Source organism: Chlorocebus sabaeus, chromosome 22 (assembly GCF_047675955.1).
Source record: "Chlorocebus sabaeus isolate Y175 chromosome 22, mChlSab1.0.hap1, whole genome shotgun sequence".
Classification (NCBI taxonomy): domain Eukaryota; kingdom Metazoa; phylum Chordata; class Mammalia; order Primates; family Cercopithecidae; genus Chlorocebus; species Chlorocebus sabaeus.
Window position 1 is genome coordinate 64304313 of NC_132925.1, and position 21176 is coordinate 64325488.

Genomic DNA, 21176 nt, shown 5'->3' on the forward strand with positions numbered 1-21176 from the left:
GACCTCTTCTCTTTCCCTGTTCTTGCATCTGTATCCCTCTATGTTCCTTTCTGTCATTATGTCACTGCTTATCCCTTATATTTATTTTATTTTTTTTTATTTTTTTGAGATCAGGTCTCACTTTGTCACCCAGGTTGAAGTGTAGTGGTGCAATCACAGCTCTCTGGAGTCTCCATCTCCCCGGCTCAATCAATCCTCCCATCTCAGCCTCCCGAGTAGCTGAAACTACAGGTGTGCACCACCACACCTGGCTATCTCTCCCTTGTATTATCTCCCCATCCTCTAACTAATTCTCTTTCCTAGTCCCTTTCCTTTGTACGTCTCCTATCTGTCCTCTCCTCACACACAAACTTCAGGATGTCCCCACTCTTCTTTCTATTGTTTGCTTTGTACATTCTCTCCCTCCCACTCTTCCTGTCTCTCTAATCTGTCTCCCTGACTTCACTATGTACTTTGCTGATATAATTACATGCACATATATTCCAACAAATATAAAGAAATATATAAACATTGGTTTAACTATTCTCCTCTGATTCAAGTCTATATTGTCCCCCTTACAGTGTTTTGTTTATATGAGTATATAAAATTTGATACAATGTCTGCCTTCCACTTCCATCCATTTAAAAAATAATTTCCTCCCATTTTTTCCAGGTGCAGGCTCATGGCCTAAGCTGGGGCATCCATACCACCTAACTTTCAGGCTCCTGTGATGAGTCCAAAATGTGACCCAAGTGCGAACAGTCACAGTGATTCCTTGAAAATTTCCAAAGCCTCTTTTCCTCTGTGGTCATGAAACTATGAAAGCATGAGTTAGAAAGTGCCAGTGACCATAGTTCTAAATTCATGAAGAAGTCAGTGAAAAATAATAATGAAATGATTACAAAGGGAAGCAAACAAAAAGTATGAGAGAAAGGTGACAAGATTTATACCCTAATATCATGTATCCCTAAGGCCAGTCCCACCTGTATTTTCACAGAATTTTGATATATAAAATAATAAGTTCCATTTTGTATTAGGTAGCTTGAGTTCAGTTTTTATTACTTGCCAACCAGTGTTAATTTCCATGAATGATATAGAAATCTGTATATGGAAGATAGGTCTCAACTCAATGATAGGCCAGGAATAATTACCAATTTAGAGGAAAACCAAGTATTTACTAAGTGCATATGGGATATTAAAATGAAGTTTCAGTTGATGCACCAAGAGACTCAGGCAGCATATTCCATAGCATTTACTAAGAAGGGGTCTGAACTCCTCACCGCATCAAAAATATAAAACAATCAATAGTTAGGTTGGAATTACAGGAGTATTTTTTTTATTTTTGAGAGAGACAGTTGTACTATGTTTCCCAAATTTCCTCCGGAAGACGGGGTACCATGGTTCTCTCTTCCAAACTAAAACAAAATGAGAGAGACTTAGACTTAGCACACGGCTGTTCAGATCTATGTACACTCAATCATCGCTTAAAACATAAGCCTGGCAACAGAGCATCCCTGTTCACTAGATAGGCTGTCCAGAATTTGTTAACTTGGAAACAGTTAATACTAAAGGAAGTACAAAAGAAAAGCCACAGTCACTGCTTGACTTTACAGTCTTTTTCCTGTGCTTAGAAAATTGTGTTTAATTGGCATTAGGATAGCTCCCATTCAAATTACATATCCAAAAGCAGGGAACTGACCCTTCACTGTTTTACAGTGGTGCTAACTTTCCTTTGCATTTTTATTTGAGAACTCTGATGGAGATGGATGACTAAGAACAGAAGAAAAAAAAGAGTTACTTCCACAGAACAAAACATTTCATCATTTTGCATCCATGACCTCTTTCTTAACATCATTTCATGTTACTTTTTAATGTGCCTTTGTTTGTTGTTGCTCTGATGGTGGTATCACTTTTGTTTAGGTCTTATCCATGTTAATCCTTCTCCTATTCAGTGCTTTTGGCCATTAGTCAAAGGGTAAGCAGTGTTTAAGCAGCTGCTTCTTCTGTGGCTTCGGGACACTAGAAACTCTCATAATTAAATACTGTGTGCTCTTTGACTTCTTCCTTGGCCTTTTTGGTTCTGTGACTGTTCGTGTAAAGAAAATAGTTTTGCCTTTTATCACTCTAACATGTCCTCTGAAGAAATGTGAAATCAGTTCCTTCCCTAATCTTTTTTAGTTTTTTTTTTGGGGGGGTGGGGGAGGCGGGCATTGGGAGGCAAATCGTGCCTTACAGACAGAATTGCCTTCTTCTTTTATGGCTACACAAAAGAAGGAAGCAAAGAAAGAAAAGAAACAAAGGAAGAAAGGAAGAGGAGAGGGAGAAAGAAACAAAGTTTAATCTCTCTACAAATTATTACCATTTTAATAAGTATAATTTCAATAATAAGTAATATGAACTATCTTAGAACAGCATTATAGTGTCTGGCACATAGTAATCATTCAATAAGTATTTGTTAAATGAATAAAAGGAATAAATTAATGACATGTAACTATGCCAATTAGGCATGTGTTGCCATGCATTCTCACTGGTGAATAGCTCGAAATCTGAATTCTGGTCGACTGCACTTTAGAAGGTCAAGACGTATTCTACCCTGGGATGTGATGAATCAAACTTACTAATTATGTTGACTATATTAGTTTCCATTTTGTTATGGCCATGACTGTCCTGTTACTAATATAATAATTCTATATTTAGAAAAAAGGAATATTTTAAAAGGATTTAGTAAATGACTACCTTTCATAATCTAGGAACAATAGTGAATGTGGAAAAAAAAGAAAATGACAAGATTTTCTCTTAGACGGCATAGATTGTGAGGGATCTTGGTATAACTTGTTTGTGGTCACCGTTTCCATTTTAAGAATCACAGTCATATGTAATCTGAGCTTGTTTAAGCATGTGCAATTAAAAAATATTACATGGGTAACTTGAGAAGGTGCTGATTAATTTACCTTCCTAGTTAACTCGATGAACTCAGAAGTAAACCCCTTGATTCTAGTATGTATGTGTGTGTGTATGTATGTACGTACGTACGTACGTATTTATTTTGAGACAAGAGTCTTACTCTGTCGCCCAAGCTGGAGAGCAGTGGTACAATGATGGCTCACTGCATCCTTGACCTCCTGGGCTCAAGTGTCTCCAATCTCACCCTCCTGAGTAGCTGAGCCTACAGGTGCCTGCCACCATACCCAGCTAATTTTTGAATTTTTTGTAGAGACAGGGTTTCGCCATGTTGCCCAGTCTGGTCTTGAACTCCTAGGCTCAAGCAATCTGCCTGCCTTGGCCTCCCAAAGTGCTGAGAGTACAGGTGTGAGCCACTGCTCCCAGCCTGTAACCTTTATTTTTAAAAATCTGAGGTGGGTGGATTACCTGAAGTCAGGAACTCAAGATCAACCTGGCCAACACAGCAAAACCCGTCTCTATAAAAACTACAAAAATTAGCTGGGTGTGGTGGTGAGCGCCTGTAATCCCAGCTACTCAGGAGGCTGAGGCAGGAGAATCGCTTGAACCCCGGAGACTGGGTGACAGAGCAAGACTCCATCTCAAAAAAAAAAAATTCTTCTCCAGCCTTTCCACAAAATAGCATTAAGAATCACAATTTAACACACATAAGTAAATGTATCCAATGATGTCTTCAAGTTACAGTGGCTCACAATCATCATTTGGAATCTTTGACAGAAGAATAAAAGTGCAAGTTGCAGGAAACTGGGTAGTATCTTATCAAACATTAGAACATATGACGCTGGGCCTTTGATTTCTGAATAAATATTCCATATTCTTTTTGTTTATTTCATATTTGCTGCTTTTTCTCAGAAAGACAGAGGGAAAGATTCAGTTAGGTTTTGTTTTGGCTTTTTTGTTTTTTGACAAAGCCTGGAGTGCAGTGGCTCAATCTTTCAGCCCACTGCAACTTTCACCTCCCAAGTTGAAGTGATTCCTGTGCCACAGCCTCCAGAGTAGCTGGGACTACAGGCACCGGCCATCGTGCCTCGCTAATTTTTTAGTGGAGACAAGGTTTCCCCATGTTGGCAAGGCTGGTCTCAAACTCCTGGCCTCAAGAAAACCATCCATCTCGGCCTCCCAAAGGGCTAGGATTACAGGCGTGAGTCACTGCACTCAGCCACAAGTTTTCTTTTGTAGCTTATACCTCAGCATTCTAAATTTGAATAAATGCATAAATCATTTATTATTTAGAGGAAAGACTTGATATTTATTTTATAAACTAACCTGAAGCACTGTGCTGAATCTATGTATTTATATCCAAATAACTGGTCAATAAACTTTAATTTGGTTTTTGTGTAAAAATCATGAGTTACTGGGAAAACTCATGAGTCGGCTTAATACAAACCAATAAAAAGCTTTGGTAGTTCACTTGGTGATACGGCTTGGATATCTGTCTCAACCACATCTCATGCTGATATGTAATCCCTGATTTTGGAGGTGGTGCCTGGTGGGAGGTGTTTGGGTGATGGGGGTAGATCCCTCACGGCCGGGTGCTGTCCATGACAGTGAGTGAGTTCTCTTGAGATCTGGTTGTTTATAAGTGCATGGCGCCTCCCTGCCTCCCTCCCTCATGCTCCTGCTCTGACCACGTGTCGTGCCTGCTCCTGCTTCACCTTCCACCATGAGTAAAAGCCCTCTGTGGCTTCCCCAGAAGCCGAGAGGTGCCATGCTTGTACAGTCTGTAGAACCATGATCCAGCTAAACCTCTTTTCTTTATAAATTACTCAGTCTCGGGTATTCCTTTATAGCAATGCAAGAACAGCTCCACACACTGGTGAATAAGATAACAATGTTTGCCCCCAATAAGATTTACCTACTGTGGTGTGGTGAATCAAACTTACTAATTATATTAGCTATAGTAATTTCCACTGGTGGTCTTGTAGACACTGTTTCTGATACAATAATTTTTATTTAAAAAGAGGACTTACTGAATGACTATGAAACCTGACTCTTGCTTTCCATAAGTAAAACTAATAAAAGTAAATACGTGGGGAAGTCGAGCAAAGCTTTGTGATTAAATATGTGCAGATAGCACAGCCAGCCCCTCAGTGCCTAAACAGATAAGCCCCATTCAAGCAGCAGTTGCCCTGTTTGCAAAAACGACACAACCTTTGACAGTTTCGACTTAATGCATCTGTAATGAAAACAATATGTCTACCATGCAGATATTTTTATAGGATTTGAAACACGGAGTCAGCATTTCTAGAGTCTATTTGTGAGGAACACCTTTATGATTTCTAGAGCTTGTACAGAGCAGCAAAGAATGAGACACAAATAATAGGCAGTTTCTAACATTTTGAAACATGCAAGAGGAATAGTTTCCACCTTTCCTTTTTCCTGGTTAGTGCTGACATCAAAATGAACATTTGGATTTCAGAGTGAGCATAAGTCCTGCCTTAGAAGGAATATTTCCAAACACACAAAGGTTATATTTATAAGCTGAGCTGCAAGAGACAATTTTCCTGCTGTGAGGCTCGACAGGACCAGCCCAGTCAGCAGGATTTTAAAATCCTTCTGCAGACATACGTTAGCCAAGCTACTGGACTGGTCCAAGGCTCATTACATCTGCTGACAATCATTTTGAACAAGTACAAACCAAACACTTCTGAGTTCACCAGTGCAAATATGGGTCAGTCAGTATTTCAAAAAATACGAAAAAAAAAAATGACCTTTAAAAATCTCTTATTTGGAGAGTAATGGTATGTTTTTAATGAGAAATAACAATGTTTAGAAAAATGTATTACTTGTCTGCTTATATGAACCAAATTATTTATTTTGTAGGTTTTATATCAGTGATCCTAAAAATACTATTATAGGAAAGTCAAGTAAGGTCAGAGTGATCAGGCTTCTTTATACTGGATATCTAATTCCTTCTGAGGTTAAAACAAAAAAAAGAAAAAGAAACTAAAATCAATGTGAAAAAAGTTGTGTAATAAAACTTACCCAATATGTTTTTCAAGTGCCTACAATGATGAAAAGACCCGGGTAGAATACATTTGCAATAATAAGGAAACATAGTAATGCTAATATATATGATATAATTACGAGTTTAAGTTTTGTGTCTCCAGGATAAATAAATTCAAAAGGTTTTCCCCTTTATTAATAGCAAAATTAACATAGTTCCTTTCGTTAACCAACCTCTTCCTCTTTACCTTGCATTACAAGAGATACTAGTTGGCTACTCATAGTGAAATACAAATATTAAACAGGCAACCCTGGTTTACGAAAAAAAAGTCCTATATTAATGTGTTAAACTATATAATATTGTTTATAAATAAGTTTCAATGACTATGTTATTAAGAATAATTAAAATCCTCAAAACAGAAAATAGACAACTTTGTGGGTTTTTTTTCTTTTTTTTCTTTTTCTTTCTTTGTTTTTGTTTTTGAGACAGATTCTCATTCTATTGACCAAGCTGGAGTGCAGTGGTACATTCTCTCCTCACTGCAACCTCTGTCTCCCAGGTTCAAGCAATTCTCCTGTCTCACCCTCCCGAGTAGCTGGGATTACAGGTGTGCCACCACACCTGGCTAATTAAAATAGACAACTTTTTGTGTGTGACTACAGCTCCAATCACCTTGTTGCCATCTGATGTTCTCAACAATTCCAGAAAGTTCCAAATGAGGAAAGGGGTTTATGCATTCCTTCAACAAGCATTAACTGAATGCCTACTGTAGTCTAGGAACAGCGCCAGTGTCAGAAGTAGAGAGTGATGAAGACATAGTTTCATCCTAAATTATGTTAGTCAGGCATGACTAATTAGAATTTGTCATTCAATTAAGCAAACAGAAACCAAGAGATGGAAGGAAATATTAAACCCAGGTCTTTCATTGGCTTCTGATGACTAAAAGGAGCTCTTTTTCTCTTTTCTAACCTATAATATAAATACTGTCTGTCCTCATTATCCACAGATTCCATATTTGCAAATACACCTATCTACTAATATTAGTTTGTGTTCCAAATTAATACTCACAGCATTTGTGTGATTGTTCCCCAACTTGTGCAGAGAATCACAAAACTTGAGTTACCCCCTACACATGTTGCCAGCTGAGATTGAACCAAGTGAAACTCTGCCTTCGTGTTTCAGTTCTCTTACTATAAACAAGTGTTTTTTTCACGGTCTATTTAGTTCTTCTCATTTTTTATGTTTTTTGTTTGTTTGTTTATGATTCTGCTATTTAAAATGACTTGCTGTTTAAACAAAATGCAGAAGTGCTCTCTAGTCTTCTTAAGCACAAGGAGGCTATAACGTGCCTTACAGAGAAAAAAACTGTGTTGAACAAGCTTCGATGAGGCGTGAGTTATGGTGCTATTGGTTGTGAGTATAATGTTAATGAGCATACAATATGTACTAAATAAGATATCATTAAACAGAAACACATATAAAATAAGGTTATGTACTGATAGACTGATAAAAATGTGGCCAGAGTCGTGTAGGAACCAGCTCTTATTTACCCACCAGGAGTAATTGTTCAGTATTTACTAATTCAGTGTTTGCAGAGACTTTATAGAACATAACTACCATGAATAATGAGAGATGGATAAATGTATTTAGTTTTAGCTAGATTCTATAATAGCCCTCATATGGTAAATTATTAATGGCAAAAACCACAATTACTTTTACACCAATCTAATATTTTCAGAATAAAATCATTCATCTTAATCCACAACAGGGAATAAAGCAAATAATTTAAAGGATTAAGTAATGTGTTATCAGTACGTTTGAGCACAAAATTAAATATGATATCAAGTTTTTATGTCCTTAAGATAAAAACCAATGCATCTAATTTTGCAAATGCATCTTTAATCCCAAAAATATTATATAGACGTTTGTTTCACAACTCCCTTTTAAATGAAAAACAGTTGTTACATTAAAGGAGTAAAACTAAGAAATTAAAGCAAAGTAAGGAATGCCAAGATATTATTTATTTCTCTTGAATTCTGGGCTTCTACGTCACACATTTTCACCTTGATCACCCTTCGCATTGTCATTTGACCTGTTTTCCAAAGGAAGAAATGTTGATTAATAGTATCTGAAAGAAAGAAATAGGGAAATAAAAAACAAAAAAGAAACTAACAAAACCAAAGACATGATGAAAAAAAAATAATGAAGTCATCATCTAATAACACTAAATAGATAAAAGTTCTAAATATTATCGAAAATATTTTTCAGTTGCACAATTAAGCTTGTCTCAAACTATATTTAATGATAAGCTGTCTTCACTATATAAAGATGGTGTTAGTGGTCTCATTGATTTAATAACCCTTCACAGTCAATTCCCTGTGGACACAGCCTGACACATAGAGAATGCAAAGATGGAACGCATCCCGCCCATGCCATTTGTCAGGAAAATGCTGAGATCCTTGACCAGTAGAGGTAGGGGGTTGGCAGAGGAGCAATCACATCCTCCTACGCAGCCCCCCTCCTGTGACAAACAACATGTGTGAAACAGCAGCCCAGGGGTCGTGATAGAATCTGTGGCAATGGAACAGGGCCAAAAGATAGACTCAGAGGATCAGTAGATCTGTAAACTTGACCTCATTAGTAGCAAACTGTAACCAGTTGCTAATCACCTTCTGGATATATTCTACATTGTATATGCATGTATGTAAATTATGCCTGTACGTATGTAAATTCGACATGTGTTTGGCACATAAAATTTGCAAAAATTTAATATGATGACTGGAGTTAGAGAGAGGAGATAATAGATTAACCAATACCTTCTAAAAGAAAATGAAGGTAAAATATTAAAGTAGTGAACAACTTTCTGGTGAAAAATGCACTAATTGTACTTAATGTATAAACTTGGTCACCTTAAATTAGCTTTGTTTCCTCCTGTATTCTGAGGAGAACATATTTCAGTCAGAATCCAAGTAAAATGAGGCTAGCTAAAGAATAACAGTGGAGGCCGGGTTGTGGTGGCTCATGCCTGTAATCCCAGCACTTTGGGAGGCTGAGGTGGGCAGATTGCCTGAGGTCAGGAGTTTGAGATCAGCCTGGCCAACAGGGTAAAACCCCATCTCTACTAATAATACAAAAAAATTAGTCCAGCGTGATGGTGCATGCCTGTAGTCCCAGCTACTTGGGAGGCTGAGGCAGGAGAATCGCTTCAACCCAGGAGGCGGAGGCTGCAGTGAACTGAGATCATGCCACTGCACTCCACCCTGGGTGACAGAGTGAGGCTCCATCTCAAAAAAAAAAAAACAAGTGGAGTAGTGTATCTAGGTGCTACCATAACAAAAATGATCATTTTTTAGGTATATTTGATGAAAACTCATGAACAATTCACCCCTTGTTTAGCATATAATCAATAAGTAGCAATAAATATGAGCAACTGGGTGGCCCATGATGCTGCTCTGACTATAGAGTGGCCATTCTTTTATTTCTTTACTTTCTTTAATTTTTTTTTTTTTTTTTTTTTTTTTTTTTGAGACAAAAATCTCACTCTGTCACCCAGGCTGGAGTGCAATGGCGCAATCTCGGCTCACTGCAACCTTCGCCTACTATGTTCAAGTGATTCTTCTGCCTCAACCTCCCAAGTAGCTGGGATTACAGGGGTGTGCCACCACGCCTGGCTAATTTTTGTATTTTTAGTAGAGATGGGGTTTCACCGTGTTGGCCAGGCTGGTCTCGATCTCCTGACCTCAGGTGATCCACCCACTTCGGCCTCCCGAAGTACTGGGATTACAGGTGTGAGCCCATGCCCAGCCCTACTTCCTTAATAAACTTGCTTTCACTTTATGGACTTGCCCCAAATTCTTCCTTGTGCGAAATCCAAGAACCCACTCTTGGGGCATGGATCAGGACCCCTTGCCAATAACAAAAAACATTAATAGTTGTGATAAGTGCCTTGCAGGAGACAAACTGGGTGCTGTTATCTGGGGTAGGGTGGGCATAGACATCTTACACAGGAGGTTATGGAGCCTATCTTGGAAGGGGATATCTAACTTGGAATCAGAATTATGAAAATGAGGGTAATAAACTTTATGAATTATGTTCATTACATATTATGTTCATTTATAATTCATTACTGTAATTATGTTCAATCATGAAAGTGAGAGGAGAAAAAAAAAACTGCCAGAAACAAAATGCAGAAAACTGAATGAAGTCATCACAAGTCTGGAAACACTGCTCCTTCTCTCTCATTGCAACCTTTTTTCTTTCCTAAGCATCAATGCAGGTGCATTTTTTTTCATAATTAGCAGAGATCATAGGAAGCAAAAGAAAAATATTGTTGTTGTTGGTTTTAGGTCACTTCTGAGGGAAATGAACATTGCCAATCATAAAGTTATGATTTATTGAGCATTAGCTATGTAATGTGCATATTATACATAGTATTTCATTCAATCTTCACGAACATTCTGGAAGACAAGAATTACGATCTCAATTTTAAAATTGAGTTAACTGAGGTAGAGTCTACATAGTTTGCCTGAGAGTACACAGCTGTAGAGGAGTCAGGCTTCTTCTCTGGAGCCCAGTGAGACTTGTGAGCCTGTGAATTTTAAGTACTAGGCTAGAAAGCAAAATGAGGGAAAGAATTGAAATGATTATCTTCTCTGACTTCCTTTATTCATCTGATCATGTTCCCACTGACTGTACTGAATTTTGTATGCAATTACTTAATTGCAGCATAAAAATATACATTGCCTCTTCTGGTGACACTACTTTTAAATGCCATTGGCATTTTGGAGAGAAAATGGTGGGAGGGACTTCATCAGATTTCATTTAAATGCTCAAGTCACCCAGCTGTCATAATGTCTTCCTCAAACAAGATCGTATTTTGTAATTCATCTGTTTCCTTTACAGCATTCTGTATTTCATCAAGATGTTTGACTTGCAATTCCAGTTTTGACCTGATCCAGCATCTAGCAGAAAAGGTGAAAGGTGATAATGAAACTTATTCTAATTATTTCAATTATGCTTGAAAACATGCATAAGCATGTTTAAACACACAAATATGCCTAAAACAGCTTTTGATTTCCAGTGGATAAGTCTACTTTCATAAGGCAAGCATATGCAAAATAGTTTATTTTAGACATCTATTTATAAAGGAAATATTCATGAGAATAAAAATGCAGAATACATTATTTGATTCGTCAAACAATGATAGAATAGATTCTGCAGAATTTTGTATTTAATTGCATTGTCTACTACCAATGGAATTAGAAATGAATCCACGTACTCATAGCACAGCTATATATAATTATCCCAAGGTTTGATTAATGTCCTTAGATCTACTGGGGTTGGAAGAAAAAAAATAAAGATGAATAAGCATTTACCTGCTTTCTTTTAAATATATCAGGCTAGGAGTTTCCTCTGAACACTTTTCTCTGGTCACCACCATCTCCCCAGTGACATATAATGTCATGAAGATAGAACTAATATTTGTCTTTCTCAGTGAACAATCACTAGTTCTTATCACACAGGGTATTTTAAGGTCTGCATGTCTCATTTTTGCTTTTCAATGTCTTAACAGTTTTCATGACATTGTCACAAAACAATGCCTTTACATTGGTAGGGCTATGCTCCCTCAATAAGAAATGTCAGACTTCTCACACAGTTTGGAACAGTTCCCAATGGTTTCCGCACAAACAATCTAGTGTTTTTCACAAATATGGGTAGAGAAGCAAGTTTATATGCCACCAAATGATCATCCTTTCGCACTCCTAGCATAAACCTCATATGCTATAAGAAATAAGTAAAATTAATACATAAACTATTCACATCTTTGCTTTGTTTTCCTCTTATTGCTCAATTCTCACCTTAAATATTCACCTCAGAAAGTCCTTCCTTGTCCATTAGTCTAATGCAGCCCCCCGTCTTTCCCTCATAACTTCCTGCTATATTGTAAACAAAACACTTATTAGTGATATGTTTTCTTTAGTTGTGTGTTCACTTTTATCTAGTTCCACCAAAAGTCTGTAAGCCCTATCAGGGCAGAAACTTATATTTCACAAATGTATCCCCACTACCTGGCAAAGTACTTAGTGGATAATTGGTACATAATAAGTGTTTGTTTAATAATAAATGAGTGGATGAATCAGTGAGGGAGAGTGTGACTATCTGGAAAATATATATGTAAATGCATTCATTCATCCAATAAATTCCCTACTATTAGTCATTGTTAAACATTTATTTTAATCATACATACTATGATAAAAGAAGGAAAGGATGCCTTTATACCAGCTGTTCTCAACTGTGGTGGAGGAGAGGGATGTTTCCCCTATGGATGTTTTTATGTTATCTGAAGACATTTTTGGTTGTTACAATTGGGAGAAAGATACTGGCATATATTAAGAGGCCAGGGATGATGGTGCTGAACATCCAATGTCTGTACCCACGAGGTAGTTACCCACGAAGTGAATGATCAAACCCCAAATTTCAGTAATGCCAATAGTTTACACTAGAGTCTGTATTCCTCATATGAATTTAATTTAACATGTATTTATTAGACAACTATCATATGCTAACATCAAATTGAATTCCTGTGAAGAAAAAGATATGTTAGAGACAGATAGATGAATAGATGGTTGACTGGCTAGACTAATGAATAAAAGGATGGATGAAGGAGTACTTCATAGATATATGTGTACATAGATGGAAAGATAGTAGTCACAACATTCTACAAAGCACTGAAATAAGCCATGTGTGATTGCTAATCTCAGGAAACTTATTATACTCTTGGTATTATCTAATCGTGTCTCCACAGAATTCGTTCTATTTAATAGCAAAATGTTGGATCGCATAAAAAGATACATGCAAACATTAGGGGAAGACTGCAGGCTAATTTTTGCATTGAATGCTAATGATATTCATGAAGGGAACGGCTATGAGGAGAAAGTGATAATCAGGTTTTAGTTATGTACCGCATGAAGCAAACATAATAACATCTTTTTCAAATAAAAGGTTTGTATTTCTTTCCAGTAAATGAGGATCCCTCTGTCAGGTGAGAGATATATTCACCATGTGAATGGAATGGTTCTACATGTGATTAGGCAGAAAACTGGAATACAAGGAAACAATCAGAGCAGGAGCTGTTAGAAAACCACCAGATGCCACAAAAGCAGGGCTTTTACTTGGATCACTGGACACAAAATGCAAGTATTTTGTTTTCTTAGAGAGGCGCTGTATTCTATACAGCATAGTCCAGAAAACAGATAAAAAGTGGCAAAGGCAGGATTTATATAGAGAAAAATAGTAAGTTCCCCCAAGTCTTCCTCATTTCTATTGCAGTATGGAAGGATCCAGAGTGCTTGCTTTGCTGACACATCTAAAACTGGAATGATAAGAGAAGGTTACTATGGTCCTTGGGCAAAGATGACATGCAAATATTTGTGAAGCCATTCACATTTTTCAGTGGGATGACATATTCAGTGTGCTGAATGAAAAGGACAGTTAATCAGTCACAACCAGTCAACCAAGAAGTCTACATACAGTAAAACTATTCTTTGAAAATTACAAAAATAAAAATGAGACATTCTTGGATAAACAGAAACTGAGATAATTTCTTGCTAGCAGTCTTGCACTGCAAAAAATGTTAAGGATCCTTCAAGCTCAAATGAAAGAACACGAGATATTAACCTCAATCTATACAAATAAATAAAGAGCACTAGTAAAGGAAAATACAAAAGAAAGTATTAAAATATTTTAGTAACTCTTTTCTTCTATCTGATTAAAAGACAACGACATAAATCAAGAATTATAATACCACGTTAGTGGGCTTACACTGTATAAAAGTGTAATTTGTATGACAATAGCAGCCAAGGAGGAAGGAAAGAACAGGTACATATTACAGCAAAGTTTCTGTATACTATTAAATTAATTTTTATCTGATCTAGATTATCTTAGTAAAATGCTAATTGTATTCCCCAGAACAGATACTAAGAAAATAGTTTTAAAGATACAATAAAAGAAACAAGGGAATAAAATGGCATGCCAGAAAATAGTTATTTAACACAAAAGAAGGCACATACGAAGGAATAAAAAAACAAAGACATAGAAACACCAGACATCAATTCTGTCTTATCAGTAATTATATAAGACACAAATGAATTAAACACTAATAAAAAGTAGAGATTGGCAGAATAGTTTTTATAATGATATGATTATATCCTATTTAAGAGATAAATTGTAGATTCAAAGGTATTTACAGAGCAAAAGCAAAAATATAAGAAAAAGATATAGGCTGGGTATGGTGGCTCACGCCTGTAATCTCAGCACTTTGGAAGGCCAAGGCGAGCAGATCACTTGAAACCAGGAGTTCATGACCAGCCTGGCCACCATGGTGAAACCCCATCTCTACTAAAAATACAAAAATCAGTCAGATGTGGTGGCATGTGCCTGTAATCCCAGCTACTTGGGGGACTGAGGCACGGGAATCACTAGAACCCAGGAGGCAGAGGTTGCAGCAAGCTGAGATTGTGCCACTGCACTCCAGCCTGGGCGACAGAGTGAGACTTTGTCTCAAAACAAACAAACAAAAAAAAGATATAAATTGGAAAAATAAACAAAACAAATCTGGGGTAGCTATGTTAACATTAGACAAAATAGACTTTAAGACAGAGGTGGACCATCAACAAAAGAAGATTTCTGGGCTCTTGTAGTCCAGGAGAACCAACCTGACCACAACTTTACCGATAGTAAATTACAGTGATGAAGGCAAATAAGGAACCAGAAGATAGCACAGTACCCAAGCACTTGGATGTGAGGCCCCTTTCTATTGTACTCTTGGAGTTATGTAAATTCTCAAGTTTGTAGGCAAATTTGTGGGGAGCAGTAGTGGAAGAAGAATAACTGAGATACTGTGCCATTACTAGGGAAACTAAGTTACTTCAAGCAATTACAGGGCTTATCAACCTGAGTGCCCTTTAAATTTCCAACTGAATAATTCCTTGTTGTGGGGAGATGTGCTGAGTATCATAGGAGAATTGAGGAGAATCACTGGTCTCTACCCATGAGAAGCCAGTAGTACAAATCATTACTATCAAAAAATGTATCTAGACATTGTCCGACGTCCCCTAGGGGACAAAATTACCCCAGTTGGGAACTACTGGGTTAGAGAGTGTGATATCATTAATTAGAAATCCTGTAGCAAACCGTTGTAGTGTGTGTGTGATGTGTGTGTGTGTGTGTGTGTGTGTTTGGTGAATGTGTGTTTGTCTCTGTGTTTCAACAAAGACACTTACTATTAACTTCTAAAACCAGAGAGGAAAGTTATTTCCACTCTATTACTCATTAAAGAAGAGTAGTGATTAAACTTACCACCTACCCAACCAACCAACCAAATTTTTCCTATTTCATCTCTACTCTTCACTGACTACTTCTCAGAGAAAAAGGTATTTAGTTGGTGGTAGTCAAAGGTGATGGTTTGTGATGGCGGAAGCTCTTCCATGAGTCCTACATCTTGTGACCACCCTTGAACATCTCGCTTTAAACAGTTTCAGGTTGTCTTTCTCAGGGCCTGCCTGATGTAGCAAAATTACCAGAAGCAGTTCTGAATTCAGCTTTACCAGCAATAAAACTGTTGTAGCACTTTAATTCTTATCTAAATTATTTTGTGCATCCTCAGTTTGCTGTTATTAATAAAATAATTTGCCACAGATTCTCTTTTCTATTAAGAAGACTGATGTTCAATTTTCTTGACATATTTTCTTAGAAGATGGTATAGATACCATCCATGACAGTGCCACAGTCTCCTGAAAAACTCTTGCAAAATCCTTCATTCTTTTAGGTACAAAATTTTCTTCACTGTTACTGACACTAAAAAAAAAAAAAAAAAAAAAAAAAGCCTATACTCTACTAAGAACTTTTTAAATATGAATTTTAGTTTTAAATTTTATTTTGATCCTGACTTAGCAAAGATATTACATGACACTTCACCTGAAGATCCATGCCTCCAAAATACTTACCTTTGCACATCTATATTTATTTCTTTTTATTTTCTTTACGGATAATAGAAACCTGATTTCAGGACAACATAACAATAATCAGCAGTTAAAAAATACTCAATGTGAAAAAAAGATCTACATTTTCATACAGTGGTTTTATACCTAGGACGAAAAAATAAATACTTGCCAAGTAAAGGCATTAACGTGTTTTCAAGTGACTTCTCAAGTGCAGTTTTATCCCTTGGCTCAGCATTTCATTTTACAGCATCTATTAATCAAGTCTTAAGCAGCCTTTAAGTCCCCAGTCCCTACTTCATATTACCTCCCAATCACCGCCCACTTCTCTCATTGTCTGTGGTACTACCTTCCCTCTCTCCATTGTTTCAATTCAGCTTTTTGCTCTGCTCCTTCAATCATCCCAACTCTACTATCCTTTGAGAACAGTAGTCATCAATTTCCAAAACCACAAAACAAGGACTAATGTTTACACTTTCAAAGGAGATTCAGTGAATAAAAAAGACCATTTAAGAAATGCCAGGAAAAATTGATTACTCCAGAATTCAGAGCAACCAGTCCAGATTGTGGAAGAACAACACCATTTGTTCCCTAGACTTGGTAGTGAGAAAAAGGAAAAAGACTACTAAATTTATCTTTGTTGTTTGCTGTATATGAATTTTAAAACTCACAGAATCTAAGAAGCATTTACCTTAAGAAAAAGGAAAGAGACTAGCTATAGAAAACAACTCCCCCCTCAATTAAAATAAATATTTTAAGAAGCTTAGGGAACTGCAAAAATATATATAAGAAGATCCAAAAAACAAAAGTGATGCAAGAAACCAGATACTTTCTCCATTGAGAAATCATTTGATCAAAAAACTTTTACTATTTCACTGAGGCAGAAAGCCACATATAAATGGTGGACTATATTCTTTGTCTTTATCCTTAAAAAGTAACTGCTAAGTTGCAGCTTTAAGACTTAAAGACTAAATTCAATTAATCTGTTTTTCTCAGATAGTGAATATTTGGCATCATTCTGAATATTGTTCCTCTGTGGGTCCCTTTTTCCTGTGTCCCCATTAGAATACTAAGATCTGAGCATGAGAAATACAGAGAGAAGTGAGAGGAAGCTCAAGGTTGCTCGAAACCGTTTGAAAGGCAAGGGCAAGCTCACATCTGAAACCCATGCTTCCTGGATTTTTCTTCCACAATGTGGCTCACAATAATGTCATTTATTGCTCTATGTCTAGGTTTGACAGAGTTCAGAAACTAAAACTTTGCTTCCTGTGTGAGATTTGCAGGCTGCCATTCAGAAATTAATAAAATACCACCTTTACTGAATAACAGTGTGTGTACTTCTACAAGGACACTGTCTATTCATTACGTCCAGTATCCCAAATCTACCGTTATGCTTCTTGAAAGGAACAGTAAACTTATTCCAAATACAAGTTATTCTCATCCTTTTCATGGATAATGCAAAAAAAGCAGCACATCAAACAGAAAAACAGGTTAATTTTATGCCAGTCATGAAACCCGGTGACAGGTGCTACCATATGTTGCAACAAGATCTCTTGGCCATGGGTCATTGCTTTGAGAGGTACTAACGAACGCTTGCAGTAGTGTGTGACATACCACTGGTCCCCTGGGATCCCATGCAATATCTCGTGACAGGTATGAAATTAACTCATGGCATCATGGTATTTTCCAAACATGACAGCTCCCAGATTAGTCGCCACTTAGCGCAATGGGGATTGTGAGGAAATCTGCAACAACTAGTATACGATTTCAGGGGGATCTCCTATGGGCCATAAGGAAAACCATCCCCAAAGAGAATGTCTAGAAAGGTTAAAATCATAAAAGGCAGTTGTCAAATACATAGACAGCAAGCAAAGTAATTCTGTTGTAGATATTCTTGTAATTTTAATTTGCTTCCTGGCTAGATTTCCACAGAGCAGATAAATAAAGTATTCAGTATTATATTTTGAAGAGCTCTTTATTTCCTTCTTGAACTGAAACAAAGTTTCAGTCATGAGCTGAGGAAGTACTGGGCAACCACACTTCCTTCCAACTCACACGCACAAGCACACAAACACACTCTACATTCCTGCCTGGTAAAATAAAATACGAATACCTAAATGCTAACTACATTTTATGTTTCTGTTACATGCACAGATGTGAAATCTGTGAAATGTAGCTGTAAAACTTCTTGTTATGGGAAAGAAAAATGCTAAAAGAGCAAAGCAAAACATTTGCATCATATAATAAAGGAATGTGTCACTGGCTAACTTTCCTGATTTCTGAGCTGAATCTCTTTCCAATAACAATTCCAAATGTCATGCCAAAGATAGGGAAAAGGGAAAATATGGAAAAGACAAAATAAGCAAATGTAACACTTAGAAATAAAATCACATAAATATTTATTTTCCTTGAATGCCCAATATAAAAATTACATGTAAGTTCTGAATGTCATTTTGTTGCGTAATTTTCCAGTATAAGGTAAGAGAAATAAATCGTAAGTACAGTGATTATAGTTTAAAATGTAAGCAATTGGGCATTCTGAAAAGGATAAAAGTAACATAGAAATGAATGTGGTAGAGAAGAAAAAGAGAAAATACACAACATTCAATGCTGTGTTCTTCTGCCAATTGTCAAATTAAGGATATTAATGTTATGTGTATTTACAGATATAGAATATTATCCTCTGGTTTCACAGTCTGTGCACTAGTTACTCATTCCTGGCTCTTTATTTTGCTTTTTTAAAAATAAATTTCCTTAAGAATGCCTTTATGGTTCCAGGATGTGTCTATTATTACATAATATTAGCACTGAGAACATCTTAACACTTTATCAAATAATATCTTTTAGCTTTCAAGCAGATGCCTAATATTTTTTAAAAATCTATAAGCATTTAGTTTATATTTTAAATGACTTTTTGGAATAAATACTTAGGTAACAAACACTACAAAACACATACTGTGTATCAGGCAATGTTCTAAGTACTTTATCATTAATTCATTTAATCTTAATAATAATAATCCTACGAGGCAGGTACAGTCGTTATCTCCAATTTTCAGATGAAATAATTTGGGTATAGAGAAGTCATTTGAAAAGTCACCAGCTAGTAAGTGCAATACTGTGGAATGGAACCCGGATAATCTGGCCCAGAGTCCATTCTTGAACTCCATGCCATGCTGCCATTGAAGTCCTTTTGAGATCAGTGTACAACTCTTCTAATCAGGAGATTTTCCTTGGAACTGAAATTCCTCTTACCTCTTATTGAAACCTCATGGTCAAGACAATTGAATCACTGGATTCCAATGATGCTGCAAACTTTATAAAACACCAGCTTTCTTCCAAGCAGGCTAAACTCTGCCATTTCCTATCTCCAACTCCCCAAAAAAGTCTGAGAAGAAAGGCTATAACACTCTTAATGTTGTGACAATCCCAACCTTCAAAGCTCAAGTTGATTCATTCAATATATTTTATTGAGTATCTACAATGGACACAAACCATATACAATACGATTGGTGGTGCAACATAATACTTTTAAGATAGTGGTAAATTAAACAGACGTGATAATCTTTACCTTCACAGCATTTTAGACAGGTGGGAAAAATATATTATAAAAGTAATCATGACAATGAATATATAATATTTATCTTAATTTTTAAAAGAATAATATAAGCAATAATAATTTAGACTTTAGAGTCCAACAGATTTTTAACCTCAACTCCTCTAATTATTAGTTTTTAGAACATAAATTACCTTCTCAAACATTCAAATTCTCAGTTTTTTCGTCTTTTAACAGAGTTTTAAGGATTAAATCAGATAAAATATAAATTACTTAGCAAATTGCTTGGCACGTAGTATATATATACAATTAATATATTTAATCATGATTGCTAATAATATTTAAATTTTATACAAGTTTATTTTTATGTAAGTTTATACTTGCACAAGCATACTTTTCAGACTGAGATCTATTCTTTTCAACAAGTAATAGGTTTTATTTTCAGAAAGTAAAGATTTCTCATTATAGAACAATAACAAGTTTATTGACTTCCTCATTGAAAATTCTCATGAATACATGAAGTTAGACTCTTAGGAAAAAAGGCAAAACATGTGGACCCTACATGTCTACCCTTCCCTGCCTGTGATGTCATGAAAACCATCTGCTAGCTTTCTCTGCAACAAAGCAGTAAATATTTTACTATAGATAACAAAACTGTGTCAGTCCAGATAGCACCTAAAATCATTCAAAAGATATGGCTTTGTTCTATAGAGATGTCGTAAAACTAGGCCTACCGTTGCCATCAATATATAGTAAGAGGAATAAGAAAAGAATATTATGACATTTAAAATAACCCATACACAACTCGAATGTGAATAAGATGTTTGCTACTGTCCTGCAAATGAGTGATTTATTTTTTCAATCTGACAATGGAAATCTGACCAGTAAATACAAAGTTTGAATAAATAAATTATTTCAAAGTAGCAAAATGCCTTCATAACATGTTAGTAGATGCTAGATAATGAGCCACACTGCGACTAAGAGCCTGACCCTACCACTCAGAAGCTGTGTAAACTTGGGCAATCACTCACCCATTCATTTAAGGGGCAGTTTCATGACTAGTAAATAGGTAGACTATCCCTAACCTACAGGCTGTTTCAAGAGTGAAGCTTCAACTGTGTGCTGGTGCCATGCTAGACAATGAAGTTACAGTGGTGAGTAGGACCACACTGGTATCCATGCTAACATAATTTACTGTCTAAATTGCTTAGTTAGAAAAGGGAGATACTGCTTCTTGTCTCATAAAAATACTGAGGGTAAGTTATATGCGTCCGCTAGAATAATAAATGAAGATGCCACCAAGATCACAGTAGCGTATAGAGAAAGCATAAGACATCAGAAAGATTCAGTAAGACATCAATAATGTTTCTTGCACACTAGCAATTGGGTAAGTCATGATATAGATAAAAGAAACAGAGACAAAATCGTGCATCAGTTTTGACAGATAAACCTGTATTTCACAAATTTTGGGAAAAAGTTATCCAATTATAGATGACTTAGACACTCCTGAAAAATGGTAGAAATTATCTTATTTACATTTTGAGCATCACACTATGTACCGCTTACAATGAAAAGAAGCTATTGATAATATAAGTGTCAGCCTACAGCTCACTAGAGCAAAAAATTAAACCAAACAATAATTATGCCAGAATGTTCTAGTACAGCATCTGCGATTAGAATATTGTCGGTTAATAACTTTCGCCAGAATGTTCTAGTACAGCATCTAAGGTTAGAACAT

General features: G+C 36.2%; 1 protein-coding gene and 1 non-coding gene across 6 annotated transcripts in view; one reads left to right on the plus strand and one right to left on the minus strand.

The window, feature by feature from the left end:
• Positions 1 to 21176, minus strand: part of CHL1 (cell adhesion molecule L1 like) — a 209140-nt gene that overhangs the window by 109412 nt on the left and 78552 nt on the right. The gene's annotated exons all lie outside the window — the stretch shown is intronic.
• On the plus strand, positions 13235 to 13337 carry LOC140709876 (U6 spliceosomal RNA). The gene has a single exon (XR_012090675.1). It is a non-coding gene; the product is annotated as a U6 spliceosomal RNA (small nuclear RNA).